This window comes from Capra hircus, chromosome 10, assembly GCF_001704415.2.
Source record: "Capra hircus breed San Clemente chromosome 10, ASM170441v1, whole genome shotgun sequence".
NCBI lineage: Eukaryota > Metazoa > Chordata > Mammalia > Artiodactyla > Bovidae > Capra > Capra hircus.
Window position 1 is genome coordinate 13,917,787 of NC_030817.1, and position 16,752 is coordinate 13,934,538.

General features: G+C 40.7%; 1 pseudogene; it reads left to right on the forward strand.

Moving 5' to 3' along the window:
* LOC102179290 overlaps positions 1-6,041 on the forward strand; it is a 43,036-nt pseudogene extending 36,995 nt beyond the window's left edge.

Below are 16,752 nucleotides of genomic sequence, written 5' to 3' on the forward strand. Positions count from 1 at the left end.
TTTATGTTGCTTTTCTCAATTATATAGTATAATAATTTCAATGATAATTCAATCCAGAAGAAATGTTTTAGTACTTAGAGCCTTTTACTCACATGAAATGTTTTAAATTGCTGTTTCAACTTATATGTATGTTTTTGTTGCAAAGAAGCATAATACAAGAAGCAAGAAATCAACAAGGCAAACTTTCAAGCCTAAAAATATATTACATTAGAATAAAATTCTGTGAGGAAACTGGAATGAAAATGTGAGTACAAAGAGAAAAAGAAAAGATGTAAAAATTTCTAACTACTAAAGGAAAACTCATTTGCAAATTTTAAAACAGAAGACAGTAGTATCAAATCAGTATGGTATTTAGACTGGAAATTTTAAAAAGCAATATAAACATTTATATTAAAATATCAGTATTAACTACTTGCCAAAAATAATATGCTTGTAATTTTTTATATAAATTTATAACAAAAACTGCAAATAACAGGTTAAAATGTACAAGGAGGTACACTGCCTCTCAAAATGTTTTCAGGGGCTATGCAGAGAAAAAAATGTGAAGACTTCTGCTCTGGAAAATCACCTCCTTATTATGTTCCTCTTTCTTCAACAGGTGAATGCATTAAATAGAAATGACATTCTCAGTGTTATGTTGGATGCTAAGAAGCAGTCCAGAGAAGTAATCATCATTATCTCTGTTTTCAGTAACTCACTACCTAGTTGAACCAACCAGAAAAAAATAATGCAAAGCAATTGAGGTATGTGGCAGACACTGGCCTTGCCCACGTGCTGCTCGTGGTTTCTGGTGTCCTTGCTAAGCAAATCCAGACTGCGTTTAGGACAGCAATCTGCCAGATAAATGCTCATTTTTTTTCAGCCTCTCTTCCCATCAGAGTGGCCATGTGACAAAATTATAACTGGTGAGACATAAGTAAGGACATGAGGGTTTCTGGGAAAGCTTTTGCTTTCCTAATAAAACCATAGAGATGAGGCAAGCTCTGCTGTCCTTTCTTCTTCCTAACTTGAATGCTGATGCAATGCCTGGAGCTATAGCATTTATGCCAAAATTGTGAGGCAACAAGCATGAGGACAAAAGGTAACATTAAGGATGGCAATATGAACACACAGAAAGATCCTGGGTCCCTAATGGCACAGCTGAGCAATGAACTAACGCCAACAAGGGCTTACCTCTAGATCTCTCACTTCATTAAATACAGGTATACACATATTTTAATTAATGTAAACCAGTGCTAGCTGGATATCCCAGTTACTTATACCATATAACAAGCTACTCTAAAACTTAGTGACATTAAAATACGTCATTTTATTAAGCTCACAGGTGGCAGGTCAAGAATTCAGGCAGAGTCCATCCGCAAGGGTTTGTCTCTACTCCACGGTATCTAGGGCCTCTCTTGAGAAGGTTCAACCAGGTGAGTGACCCAAATACCCAGAAACCAGAATAACTGGACCTGCAGGACCCAGTTCCAAGAGTGCTTCTTCACTCACATGTCTGGTACTCAAGCTGGAAGGACCAAAGACCAGACTCACGTGGGACTGTTGACCAAGTGCCAGCACACGTGGCCTCCCCCTAAGGTTTAGGCTTTCCACAGTACTATGGCAGTTCTAAGAGCAAGCATTCCAAGGGGCCTATGTAGACGTTTCATGGATTTTTATGATTCAGCCTCATGCAGGAATCAGTGTCATTTCTTCATTGTTCAATTGGTCAAAGTAGTTATCAGATTCAAGAAGAGAGGACAGAGATCTCAACTGGAGGTGTATCAGAGAACTTGAAACTTTTTTTTTTAACACCACATTGGTTGAGGTTTTTCCCTTGTGCCTTAAAGCATTTCTAAACTGATACAGTGGAAAAGCTAACAACGTGGATGCAAAGTTGAACAGTTCAGTTCAGTTCAGTTCAGTCACTCAGTCGTGTCCGACTCTTTGTGACCCCATGGACTGCAGCACGCCAGGCCTCCCTGTCCATCACCAACTCCCAGAGTTTACTCAAACTCATGTCCATTGAGTCAGTGATGCCATCCAACCATCTCGGTACAAGTAGGCTATTGAACTCCAAGGAGGAAAAGATAATGAGAGATGTAGTGAAGACAACCTTCATTATAAATGCTCATGGAGGGCCTCTAAGTGCACAGCCCAGAATAAAATGCCAAGAGGATTGTATAAATCAAGACTCCATATCTATCCTGCATGCTAGATAAATCTCAATTTGCTCTTCTCAACCAACATGACTTTGAAAAATCCTAGCTGAGACTCAGTTTGTGTATCAGCAAAATGGAGACCATATGCCAAGGTTATGATGAGACCTAAATAAAATAGAATGAGAAGGGCCTAGCATGGTGCATGGCACTCAGCAAGTGCTCAGTAGTGAACGTGAAAGTGTTAGTCGCTCTGTCGTGTCCAACTCTTTGCAACCCTGCGGACTGCAGCCCCCAGGCTCCTCTGTCCATGATTCTCCAGGCAAGAATATTGGAATAGGTAGCCATGTCTTTCTCCAGGGGATCTTCCCGGCCTAGGAATCAAACCCAGGTCTTCTGCATTGCAGGCAGATTCTTTACCATCTGAGCCAGCAGGAAAGCCCGGTAAATGCTATGCATATGTTTCTTCATTCACCGAACTTACCCATGTGTGAAAATTGAATGAGTATCTACCACACGATTGGCGTAGACTTAGAATTCCCCAAACGTAAGTCAGAGCCCCAAAACCTCCCTTAAGGACTCAGCACCCTTTACTCACAGTTATGTAGTGCAGACCTTAGACGACTTAGACGAATTTTTCTGGAGGTAAACTAAAACAGAATTGAAAATATCTTCTGATGTCCAGGCAATGTCAAGCCTTTTCCCTGCAAAAGTCCATCCCCACCATTGCTGCCAATTTGGAAAAATCTACAGCATTTCTCATGAGAGGCCAACCATTCCAATCTGGGATAAATTTTCTAAATATTAGATCTGAATTGATTTATTTTATCCCTACCTGCATTGGGCCACAATCTTCGTGAATGGATAAAGTCAGACCTTCTATTTTTTAGCAGCTGGCTCATTCAGTCCATTTCCTTACTATAAATACCTGATTGCACTTGTTTTAAAGTAGAACTCTTTTGTCATCTGATTGTCCCAGCCTAGATTAGAGGGGGATCAAGGAGAGAGAATGAAAAATGAGGCAGAGGACAGAGAGAGACTGCATTGCTATACTCTGCTCAACAGTCATTTTCACAGTCTTCAAGACCTGTAGCTGCCTGGATGCAGGAGAAAGCAGAGGGGTTCTAGCCTTTCTCCATATGTTAACCTTGAGAAGTTGATAGCTGTTTGGGACTTAACGGAGCCACCTAGACTATTTTCTATCATTTTATCCACTGAAAGTATCCTTTTCAGAATCCCGTGTCTCAGTCTCCCTACTTATAACATACAGACACTAACCCCAGCCTCTGAAGTAGGCCAACAGAAGCTTTTTCTGGTCTTAATGCCCTTGAGTGAAAATAAATTATCATAATATCTCATACCCATCTCCCTGGAGTCTTGAAGAAAGGGACACTGAGCTCTCAACAAATACTGATCAAACTCTTACTGACCTCAAAGCACTGAAGGGACATAGGCCAGAGTCAGAATAAGGAGTGGCTCTGCCAGGCACCAGCATAGAAGGAAAGGTATGCTAAAACATCGCCGGATGCTGATATATCACTGGAAATTAAGGAGATGGAGGAAAACTGCAATTTCAAAACTCTTCTCAGGAAAATAAAAGGTGTGTTTAAAGAAATAATGTAAAATGATCCTGAAGTTGTGGCTAAGATCCCTAAAGGCCATGATTTCAATAGTAAATATTTGTCATTTAGGGTAGCTAATATCTTAATACTTTCCCTATTTTGAGGTTTCTACCAGCAGCCCTCCTTCTCCATTCTTTTTTTCACTATCCCAGTTTTCAACTCCTCTTTCAAATTAAAGATGAACAAACATTTTGATTGAACAAATATATTGATACAAGGGGACAGGAAATTATCAACAGTTTACCAGAATTCCCACATGTCTCAGTCTGGACACTCCCCTCAAGGATCTCAAACAGTTATGAAAACCCATCTATCCAAGTTTCAAGCACCAAGGAAGCACTGTGATCTCAGATGAAATGCAAATGTGCCTCAAATAATAGAAAAACAGGCTTAAAACTGAATATTAAAAAAACTAAGATCATAGCATCCAGTCCCATTACTTCCCGGCAAATGGGGGGGGGAAGGTGGTAGTAGTGATAGATCTCCTCTTCTTCAGCTGTAAAATCACTGCGGATGGTGACTGCAGCCATGAAATCAGACGACGTTTGCTTCTTGGCAGGAAAGCTATGACAAACCTCGATAGTGTGCTGAAAAGCAGACATTACTCTGCCAACAAAGGCCCATATAATCAAGGCTACGGTCTTCCCAGTAGTCATGTATTCTGAGAGCTGGACTGTAAAGAAGCACTGAAGAATTGATGCCTTCCAATTGCTGGAGAAGACTCCTGAGAGCCCCTTGGACAGGAAGGAGAGCAAACCAGTCAATCTTCAGGGAAATCAACCCTGAATACTCATTGGAAGGACTGATGCTAGAGTCGAAACTCCAATATTCTGGTTGTCTGATGCAAACAGCTGACTCATCAGAAAAGTCCTTGATGCTGGGAAAGATTGAGAGCAGAAGAAGAAGAGGGCATCTGAGGATGAGATGGCTGGATGGCATCACCCATGCAATGGAAATAAACTTGGGCAAACTTCAGGAGATGGCGAAGGACAGAGAGGCCTGGTGTGTTACAGTCCACGGGGTCACAAAGAGTCAGACACAACGGGGTGACTGAATAACAACAATTCATCAGATATTTTCAGAAACAATTCATACATGATGATCAAGTGGATTTTATCTCAGGAATGCATGGTTGGTTTAACATTCAAATATCAACCAATGCAATTCAACATGTTAACAAAACAAAAAAAGAAAGAACATAATTATCTCAATAGACCCAGAAAGATTAGTAGAAAACTATTCATAATAAAAGATCTCCGGGCTCTTGGAGTTGAGGAAAGGGGACACAGATATGGTAACTGTGTCACTGACTGTACCGCTCCTCTGACATCCCATCCCCATTGTCCACCACAGAGCAATAATCCAGAGCTACCATTCCGACTGAGCAATCATAGATGAGTCTTCCAAAACAGAGGAGGTTGGAGAAGGCATCTATGGAGTTATGCGTAAGGGTAAACTACAGATCAAGTGGTAACTATGAAGAAAATCAGACTAGAAAGTAAAGAGGAAGTGTTCCCGTGTTGCAATTCAGGAGATTTATCTTTTAGAACACTGTCACCCAAATATAGTCCACCTTCAAATGTGGTTATGCAGGAATCCAGGTTACATCTCATCTCTGAATTTTAAACTCTATCCCTCCAGGTCTCTTCATGGGTTCTCCACTTGTTAAGAGTTATCTGCACCACATCCTACAACGGACTGTGTTTTGTCAGCCTAGGAGAATTCTTCACAGAGATTTAAAACTTCAAAACCTATTGACAACAAAGAAACATTTAAACTAGTTGATTCTGGCTTTTTCCAGAGCTTCTGGAATGCCTATTAGAATGTACATACATGAGGTAGGAACACTCTAGTATAGATCTCCAGCACTACCGAAATCAGCTCACTACTCACCTCCAGTTGACATTTGGGGTACAGACACCACATAGAGTTAACAACAAAGAAGCCACTTTTCCATGTGAATTCAGAAGCTGATCAACTCTTCAAAACATTCAGAGCTTTGGGCACCCCAATATGAAGTGTGGCCAGAGCAACTTATAAGAATATACGACTATAAGACTGTAAGAATACATTTCCCAAGTGAAAACCAGGAAGCCTACCATCCCATGTCAAAAACTTTGAAAATGGCTTGGATTTGCTTTCAAAAATGTTAGTTTATAATCCCATCAAACAAATTGCTGGCAAAATAAAACTGAACTGCCCATATTTTAATAGTTTAGACAATCAGATTAAGAAGATGTATTATAGCATTCTGACCAAAAGTTTCCACGTGATGTGTTAAGAGCAGATGGTTTTATTTTTACTATCAACTCTCTTATTACTTCAGGTATTTTTCTTTTCTTTGTTATAAAGCTTAAGCTGTACTTCATCTTCTAATTTCAAGTATAACTTAAAATGTAAATATTGTTCTATATGAATTTAAATGTCATCCTGTATATGTGTGCAGGTCTCACTGAAACAACTACTTTTTACCATAATAAAACTATAAATCTAGTATTGATAACAAAAAAAAAAGAGAAAAAAAATTTAAACTTCTTGGTAAATTAAGAACAGAAGAAAACTTCCTCAGCCTGATAAATGACATCTCATAAAAACCTACAGCTAACGTTATACTTATGGTGAGTGACTCAATGACTTTCCTCTTAAGATCAAAACAAGGCAAGAATATCTGTTCTCACCATTTTATTCAATGTTATACCAGAAGTCTTACCAATAAGGTAGTAGAATAAACAAAAAGTATCCAGATTTGAAAAGGAGAAAAACTGTCTTTGCCACACATGACAGGATTGCTTATGTAGAAAATTCTAAAATATCTGCCAAAAAGCTAATTTTTAGAAAGGACACAGAAAACAAGGTCTCTCTTTACATATGTGTATATGTGTATATATACATGTCTCTGTGTGTGTGTGTGTGTATTGGAATTTCTAAATAGTAAACACAGAGTGTTAGAAATCAAAATAAAATAGATACCATTTTTTTAAACTCCTGTAGTGTTCTCAATTGCTACATAATGAATTATCAAGTTATCAGCTTGAAACAACAAACATCCATTATCTCACAGTTTCTACAAGTCTGGAACCTGGGAGAAGATTCAACAGGTCGCCTGGCTCAGGATCTCTCAGGAGGTTGCAGTCGAGATGTTGGCCAGGGCTGCGGTCATCTGAAGGCTCGACTGGGTCTGGAGGATCCACCTGCAAAATCACTCATTCATGGCTTGTTAGTGGAGGCCTCAGTTCCTCTTTGCGATCTGCCCTTCACCCCACTGGACCATCAGGTAGAGCTGTTCTCATATTTTCCAGAGCAAGCAATCCAAGAGAGAGCAAGGAAGAAGCCGTGTTGCCTTTTTACTGCCTACTCTCAGCAGTGGCATTCCGTCACTTTGCCATATCCTGGTAGTCACACAGGCCTGGCACACTGCATGTGTGTTACGGGGGTACTGCACAAGGGCATGAATACCAGCAGAGAAGGGGCACTGAGGGCCAGCCGGGAGGCTGCCTGCCGCAAACACTACTTGTGACAGCATCAAAAAATATAAAGCACTTGTGGATAAATTTAACAAAACATATGCTAAACCTCCACACTGAAAATGACAAAATACAGAAAAAATTAAGACCTAAATGAAGGAAGTATATACAACATTTACAGATTGTCAGATACAGACACAATATTATTAAAATGTTTAATAGTTTCCAATGTATTGGGATTCAATGTAATCTTGGGGTTTTTTTAATAGAAATTGATGAACTGATAATAAAATTTGTATGTAAATGTTAAGAATTTAAAATAACCAAAACAACTTTGAAAAAGAAGAACAACGTTGGAGGACTTATCCTACCTCCTACACTACATCCAAAAACAATGTTAAGAACCACACTTGGCTCTTACACTGCTTTTGGATTTATCATAAAGCTACAATAATAAAGACAGTGTGCTATTAACATATGATCAACGAATAGATGGGTGGAATCGAATAAAAGGTCCAGAAATAGACCAAATCATATATGGTCAACTAATTTTTGACAAAACTGCCAAAGCAATCCAATGGGAAAGGATTTTAAACAATTGTTGCTAGGACAATTGAATATCCCAGGAATAAGTAAACTTTGAACATTGCCTTATACTATAAACAGAAATTAACTTAAAATGATCATTGATCAAAACTTCATTGATGATTAAAGAATATACTATGAAGAAAGATAGTCTCTGCAGTAAGTGGTACTGGAAAAACTGGACAGTTACATATAGAGGAATTAAAATACAACATTCTCTAACAGCACATGCAAAAATAAACTCAAAATGGATTAAAGACCTAAGTGTAAGACCAGGTACCATAATAAAAAATTCCTAGAGGAAAATATAGGCAGAGTACTCTTTGACATAAATTGCAGGAATATTTCTTGGATCTTTCTCCTAAAGTAAGAAGAAACAAAAGCAAAAATAAACAAATGGGATCTAACTAAACTTAAAAGCTGTTGAAAACCATTGATAAAACAAAAAGATGACCTACTAACTGGGAGAAAATATTTGCAAATGATATGACCAATAAGGGACTAATATGCAATATATACAAACAACTCATACAACTCAAAAAAAAGAAAAAGAATGGGCAGAAAAACTGAATAGACATTTTTCCAAAGAGGAAATGCAGACAGCCAAGAAAAGATGCTCAACATCGCTAATCACCAGGGAAATGCAAATCAGAACCATAATGAGATATCACCTCACACCTGTCAGAACGGTTATCATCAAAAGGAACACAAATAACAAATGTTGGTGAGAATGTGGAGAGAAGGGACTCCTTGTACACCATTGGTGGAGAAGAAAGATTGTGTGGCGACAGGTGGAAACCATATGGAGGCTTCTTAAAAAACTAAAAACAGAACTACCATATGACCCAGCAACCCCACTCCTGGGTATATTCATACATCCCAAAATCTAGTAATTTGGAAAGATACACGCCCCTCAATGTTCACAGTAGCATTATTTACAATTGCCAAGATAGGGAAGCATTCTATGTGTCCATCAACAGATGAATGGATAAAGAAGATGCAAGATAAACACCCACGCACAATGCTATATGACTCAGCACCCAAGGCCTTGTCTGAGGCTCTCTTTCAAAGAAGCCCAAACCGAGACATATATACACGTTGTTTTTTTAACTTAATCTATCTTGCAGGCTGCACCATATTCGCCCATGTGATCTGGCATGATGCACCTCATATCTACTCTGCTGTTTTTGGAGGTACCCCAGTTTTTATAACCATGCCCCCACCAGTGGTATCTCAGGTGGTTTATAGTCTCTTGCCATTATATACGGTGTTTTTCAAAACATCCTTTTTCATGTATCTTTGTAAGTTAAATCTCTAGAGATGGAATGGATAAAGCAAAGGGTGTGTGGTAGTCTTCATATAGGAAGTGTGCCTAATATGATTCACCTACAAAATCTTACCTGTACGCATAGCTTTTCAGTCACAAATCCAGGGTGTGATGACGCACAGCTCTCCCTATCAGAGTTGGTGCAAGACTGTAGTCCAACATCCTAAGGCCCCCTCTACTCAACTCTCTAGCCGCCTTTTCCTTAGATCAACCTGTCCTCTCACTGTGAACAAGAGGAGGCCTGAGACAGAAAGAGTAAGAACATAAGCCAAAACACAGAGAAATGGAATCAGAGGGGAAATATACATAGAACTACTCATCGATTTCCAGAAAGTTTAGAAAGAACTCTTTTATTCCCAGCCTTCCCCAGTGGCTCAGCAGTAAAGAATCCGCCTGCAAGGCAGGAGCCACAGGAAACGTGGGTTCGATCCCTGGGTCGGGAAGATCCCCTGGAGAAAGGCATGGCAACCCACTCCAGTAGTCTTGCCTGGAGAATCTCATGGACAGAGGAGCCTGGTGGGCTAGAGTCCATAGGGTCACAAAGAGTCGGACACAACTGAAGCAACTTAGCACATGCATACTCTTATTAACAGGAGTAAAGAGCACTGGGCTAAAGTCAGAGAGTTCTAGATACTTTCAGCCAAAGCAAGTGGTGTCCTTGAATAAGGGAGTCTCCATTTGCCTCAATTTCCTCATTTTTAAAATGAAGAGGTAGGTCTGAATAATTATTTCTGGAGCCTTCCTCTTCCTGATATTCTGATTTCTACAATCTGGGCAGCTTGTAGAAATGGCTACCGTATTTACCAAGGTATCAACCCAGCCACCATCTGTTTAAAACTCAGATGAACCACAGGCAGAAGATGGGAAATATAGGCACACCTTGGAGACAGTGCAGGCTCCAGAACACCATAGCATAGCTAATATCACAACAAAGCGAGTCACACAATTTTGTTTTATTTCCAAGTGCATATGAAAGTTATGTTTACACTCTACTGTAGTCTATGAAGTGTGCAATAGCCTTATGTCTAAAAAAGCTATGTACATACCTTAATTAAAAAATACTGTCTCGCTAAAGAATGCTAATCATGATCTGAGCCTTCAGCGAGTTCTAATCTTTTTTGCAATAGTAACAGCAAAGATCACTGATCACAGAGCACAATAACAAATACAGCAATAATGAAGAAGTTTGAAATATTGTGAAAATTGCCAAAATGTGCACAGAGTCAGGAAGTGAGCAAAAAATGGCACCAATAGACTTGCCTGATTCAGGGTTGCCATAAACCTCTAATTTGTAAACAAATAAAACACTTTACCTGCACATAAATACCAGTAAAATGGCATGTGCCTACATTGTGTGAGCTGTCTCCCACTTTAAATTACAACCAAAATGCAAATTCTTCAAAGACAAATGCAAATATCCCTAAGAACAGGGCACATTTTTTGCTTACAACCATCCATAGGAGCAGATTTCTGCAGAGCACACTTCGGGAGCAATGTTTTAACCCCTATGAGCAGCTGGAGCTCAGGCTTTAGGGTCAGAAGGACCTGAACACAAATCCTAGTTCCTCCATATGTTACCTATATGTCCCTGACTAATTTTGTAGGAATGAGGCAAATAACGCCACTTTTTCAGGGTGCTGTGAGAACTAGAAGAGATGTTAAGTAGTAAACTTGTACTTAAGGTTGGGTGTTAGATTCCAAATTTGTGGTAAGAAAAAGCTAAAACCCAGACAAAGTGACTGACTTGCATTTGGGGGCCCTGTTAACCTTTATCATACACACAGACACACACTAACACGCATTTTGAAGAGCTATATATTGAGTCAATACTTGCTATAAACTGAATGCTTGTCCCCCTCGCCATTTATAGATTAAATCCTACACCCCAGTGCAGTGCTCTTAAGAGATGGGGCTGATGGCTTGAATCAGGGTCTCAGTTCTGGGCCAGAGACTGAAGTCAGGCCACTGCAGGTAGAGCACTGAATCCTATCCACTAGGCCAGCGGCCAGCAACAAGGCCTTGCCCATTGACTTTGTAGAAATGAATTTCCACAAAGAGATGGAAAGTAGTGAAAATAATCAAGTATTTATTAGGAGGAAAAATTTATGTGTGAATAGACTCTCACGGGTGGCCTCAGAGAGTCACGCTCTCATGCTAGTTAGAATCACTTACATGGGGCATTTCTTCTGGGCTTCCTCTGGCCAATCATCTTGCCTTGTGGGCTCTGAGTCCATATTTAATTTATCCCAAGGTCCTCCCCTGTGTACACACGCATCTCTTAGTCAAAAATATTCGAACAAAGAGGCCTATAGTAGTAGACATCACCTACTACAGGGTGGCACTCCCTCCCTTTTTGACCCCCAAGGAGCCTTTTTGTACCTGTAAAGTTGAGAAGGTCTCCTTGATCTCAAGAATGATAAATACGTGGTCTATTCATCTCTCCTCTGGGCAGTGCTCAACTCCTCTTCACTCCTGCTATTATCTTCATCTTGGAGTACCTGTGCACAGGGGACCAACCCCAGCTGCTTAGCCTGGGGCCCATCTATCTCCTGGTTCAAGGCTTTTAGAAGGTGATGGGTCATGAAGGTGGAGCCCTCATGAACCGGGTTAGTGCCCTTATTAAAGAGGCTCCAGAGAGCTCTGTATCCTAGCTGTCATGTGAGAATGCAATAGGAAGATGGTCACCTATGAATCAGGAAGCAGGTTCTCATTAGACACCAAATCTTCCAGAACCTTGATCTTGGCCTTCCCATCCTTCAGAACTGTGAGAAATAAGTTTTTGTGTACAAAGCGCCTAGTCTGTGGTATTTTTGTCATAGTCCAAACAGACTAAGATAATACTAATCAGTTCAGTCGCTCAGTCATTTCCAACTCTTTGTGACCCCATGGGCTGCAGCGCGTCAGGCTTCCCTGTCCATCACCAACTCCCAGAGCTTGCTCAAACTCATGTCCATCGAGTCAGTGATGCCATCCAACCATCTAATCCTCTGTCGTCCCCTTCTCCTCTTGCCTTCAATCTTTCCCAGCATCAAGGTCTTGCTATATGCTAATCTTTCACCATTATTTAATAACTTTATCTCACAAATTTAACAACTAAATTCTGTTGCTATGATTATTTAGGGTATTTTCCATTTCTATTTGTAAGAATGAATTATCTCTATATACTCATCTTTGACAGCCTCACTTAATAGATCCTAAATAGATGTCAGAAGCCTAAAGAGTAATTGCACAAGACACAAGTAAGCCCCAAGTTCATCTAACAAGTATTTGCTGAGCTTCTAGAGGCCAAGCACTATCCAGGCACACTTCCATATCTTCCAGCACTTACAGTGCTGCCCCAAAAAGGTACACGTGCCTCTTTTTATACAGAGGATGTGGCTTTGTCCTATAAATTAGACTATCAAATAGAAGACAAGAGCTGAAGTTTAGATATCACTGCGTCTCAGCCTCAATGGGCCAGAAAGCAAGAAGAAACTTCCGAGAAATAAAAGGAGAGGAGAGCACAATCTGGAATACAAAGGACCCCAAACTGAATATGGTATATCCTGTTTCCTCCAGTCATCAGCACATCAGAGTCCAGCCACCTGGATGCAGTTTCAACATAATTTATTCAACTCGTCAACTATTTACTGAGCATCAATTACAGCCAACTATAACTCAGCTGTCATTCGCTGAAGCAGACTAGAGTAAGGGTTAGGAGTGCAGGTTCTGTCTTTAAAGACTAAGGTCAATCTGTAGGGAACAATCTGCAGGATAATAAGAAATTGAAGTAAGCTGCAAAACCGCAGCAAAAAGAGGAGAGGGTATATATGCTTGTTTATGCACTGAATATCTCTGGAAGGATTCATAAATTCTGGTGAGATTCTGGTGAGAGAAGCACTTCTGGCCATGGTGCGGTAATAGGAACCAGATTTACCCTCTTTCCTTATTCAGGTTTTTTTTTTTTTTAATGACAAAAGGAAATAACAGTTTAAGACATCGTGCAGCAGACAGTGCTGGAAGAGTTGCTGATGGGTAAGAGAAGGGAAGCCTGGCGTGCTGCAGTCCATGGGGTTGCAAAGAGTCGGACACGACTGAGCGACTGAACAACAACAAGAGAAGGGAGAGGAAGGAAAGGGCCATACAACTGCCCCAGCTTACTGCTAGGCAGGCCTTCCAGGTGCAATCTGGTGGCCTCCCTGAGCTAAGGAGGCAGAGATTGTATCAGGGTGTCCACATCAGCTAGATTGACAAGGCAGGTGTCAGAGGAGAGAGAGCTCCTGTGACTTGCAGAGGATTCCCTCTACTTGCTGCCTGAGAACTGGTCAGTACACATGTGAGAAGCTACTAGAGGTTGACAAAGAACCACTGCAAAGCAGTAAGTCCAACAGCTTCTCAACTTCACACCCGGCTGGAACTAGTTTGTGTTCCTGCCAGCCCAAATGGAAAGACCTCATGATAAACTGGGCATGGGGTAAAATCCCTGGAAGTGGGGACACAGTAGATCTAGACAACAGATATTCTGGATCAGTACAATAAAGCAGAGAAGTGATGAAACCTCCTGGATGAATGATTGTGGGGAAGAAATGGGGAGTTGAGGACCAGGGTCAGGGCTTGAAGTACAGCTTCCTGTCCTGTTCACTGTACACCTTTTTTCACTGTTTGGAATTTTTACTGTGTATATAAATTCCTTTTAAAAAACTTGTTTTATGAGAGGGCAGGCTCTAATGTGAGACTGTTTGAGAATCAGGCTCCCTCTCTTGTAAGCTGGTTCAACTCAGGCAAATCACTGAAACACTCCGAGCCTCAGGTTTCTCACGGATGAACTGAATGTTGTCCTTTTGTTTCAGGTGAACGTGACCATCCCTCAGTTCCAGAGATGGGCATATTACCATGATCTTAGGTGGCGGGGCCTCTGGGGTGATTAGATCATGAGGGTGGAGCCCTCAGGATTGCAGTTAGTGCCCTCATATAAGAGCCCCTGGATTTGAAAAAAAAAAAAAAAACTGAAAAAGAAGAGATACATATATATGAATATCCGAATCACTTTGCTGTACACCTGAAACTAACACAACATTGTTAATAAACTGTTCCAATATAAAATGAAAAGTTAAAAAAGTAAAGCTAGTTTGTTAAACAAATTTGATTTGGTAATGAAATCCATGTAGTTTAAATCTACCTTTAGCTGAATAGGGCTTCCCTGGTGGCTTAGAGGCTTCCCTGGTGACTTAGAGGGTAAAGTATCTGCCTGCAATGTGGGAGACCTAGGTTCAATCCCTGAGTCAGGAAGATCCCCTGGAGAAGGAAATGGCAACCCACTCCAGTACTCTTGCCTGGAAAATCCCATGGACAGAGGAGCCTGGGAGTCTGCAGTCCATGGGCTGGCAAACAGTCGGACATGACTGAGCAACTTCACTTCACTTAGCTGAATTATTACTAATCGTAGTTTTTTCATTTCTGTAAAGCAACAGGTCATATATATTATTAAGACTGAGTTTACTTAAACCAAATACAAATTATCTGATGATTAAAAAAGAAAAAGAGACGCTGGAGAGTTCCATCATCCCTTCTGCCATGTATGATTACACAAAAGATAAGCATCTATGAAGTACAGATACAGAATCTACCAGGAGATTGATCTTGAACTTCCAGCCTCCAGAACTATAAGAAATAAATCTCTGTTATTTCTGACCAATCACCACATTTCATGGGATAGCAACTAAATCAAATTGGTCTAATGACAGTAGTGTCCAGACTTTCCCTGAAAATGTTGGGAAAGACATGCCATTAATTTCAGGATTTCTCGGAGTTGCAAAGCTCCTGATGGTTATTTTCAGGGCACAAGCTTGAGAATGAAACCAAGACAGAAGAAAGCAAAGCCAAGAGCTGGAGAGAGATATTGTCCTGGTGGTGTCATTTGAGTACAGGGATCCAGTGATGCCTATCACCAGTTTCTGTCACTTGCAATCAGAAGGCGCCTGACAAATTCAGTAGGGATCATTATTCAATTAATTCAACAAGCACTGAACCCAGATGAGATGCCAGAAACTGCCAAGAGCTAGGCATTTGAACTTGAGATCCGTGTCTGTAATAAGTTTATGGTCCAGTGGAGGGGATAGACATGTACATTGACAAATTGCTAGGATAGAGATATTCCCAGGGTGCTGTAGGTGAGGCATCTAGACGATCCTGGGAGGAGGGGTTAGACATCCAGAAAGACTTTGTGAGGAGTGATCCCTCAACGAAGCCTCAGTGGATGCCAAACGAGTGGTCAGAAGGAAAAGGAGAGTAAGAGCGTTCTAGACCAAGAGGGAAGTGAAAGCGGATGTGTCCAGACATGAGGGACCAGCGGAGATAGATGAGACTACAGAAATAAGCAAGAAAAACATCACGAAGCACATCATACATCATACTCTATGAGTGTGGATTTGGTATCCTCATCATTGTGGTATGCCATTTGAAATCTTAATACAGGGGTGATATATGATCAGATTTTTGCATGGAAACTAGATTAGAGGGCAAGACAGATAAGGAAAATCAATTAAAAGAATGAAGGAGTAATCCATGCTGGATATGCTGAGGGCCTGAGTTAAGAAAACAACAAAATTCTGTAAAGCTATTATCCTTCCATTTAACACATTAATTAATTTAAAAAAAGAAATTAGGAGAAGGGATGGAGAGCAGCGGAAGAATGAATTTGAGAAGTTTTACAGAGAAAGAATTGACTGGACTTGATGCTGAAGGATAATGTATTTCTGTTTGGAACATTAGAAATAATAGTTAACAATTTTATAACACTCCCCACCAAGTCCTGTTCTAGGTGCTTCACACAAATTAACTCACTCGATACTACTGAGATTTCTCATTTGAACATTTTAGGCATTTGAACATGAGAACCTTGTCTTTTAATGTTTATGGCATAGTGGAGGAGACAGACAAGAAAAAGGACAAATTGCTAGGATGAAATATTCCCAGGGTGCTGTAGGTGAGGCTCCAGACCATCCTGGGAGGAGGGGTTAGACATCCAGAAAGACTCTGTGAGGAGTGATCCCTTAGCGAAGGAACTGGGTCCCTGAGAAGTAAAATAACACCTAAGGTTACATTCTCGCAAGTGGTGTAACTGCAACCCCAATATGGACAATGTAGGACCCACACCTGTGCTATGGACCATGCAAACACACATTGTTTACTATTTAGGAAAAAGTAAGAGGAGCTGGCCAAGAAAATAAAAATAACTAGGGAGGCAGAGGGAAGCCTGGAGAGCTCATTGTCACAGAAAGGAGGAGATGAATGCCTGTTTCTTACTTCTGTGGTAATTAAATACCCATCACTCAGGATGACAGTCTGGGCTTAGCCAAGAAGAGATTTTCACAGTTCTGTAAAATAGGTGTTTTCATATCACCAATTTCTAGGTGTGGAAACTGAGGCTTGGAGCCGTTGGGGGACTCCACAAGGTCACTCAGCTGGTAAGGGACTCAACCATTTCTCAGAGCTGGCCATCATCTGCACGCTGGGCTGGGTCTACCAGAGTGCTGTCCAGGTGCCCAGGGCTGTATCAGGGTGGGAGGGGAGCGCACAAGCATGGTCACATCCTTGCTCCCAGTGGGTCTGTAATCTTGTTGCTCAGATGAGGTTAT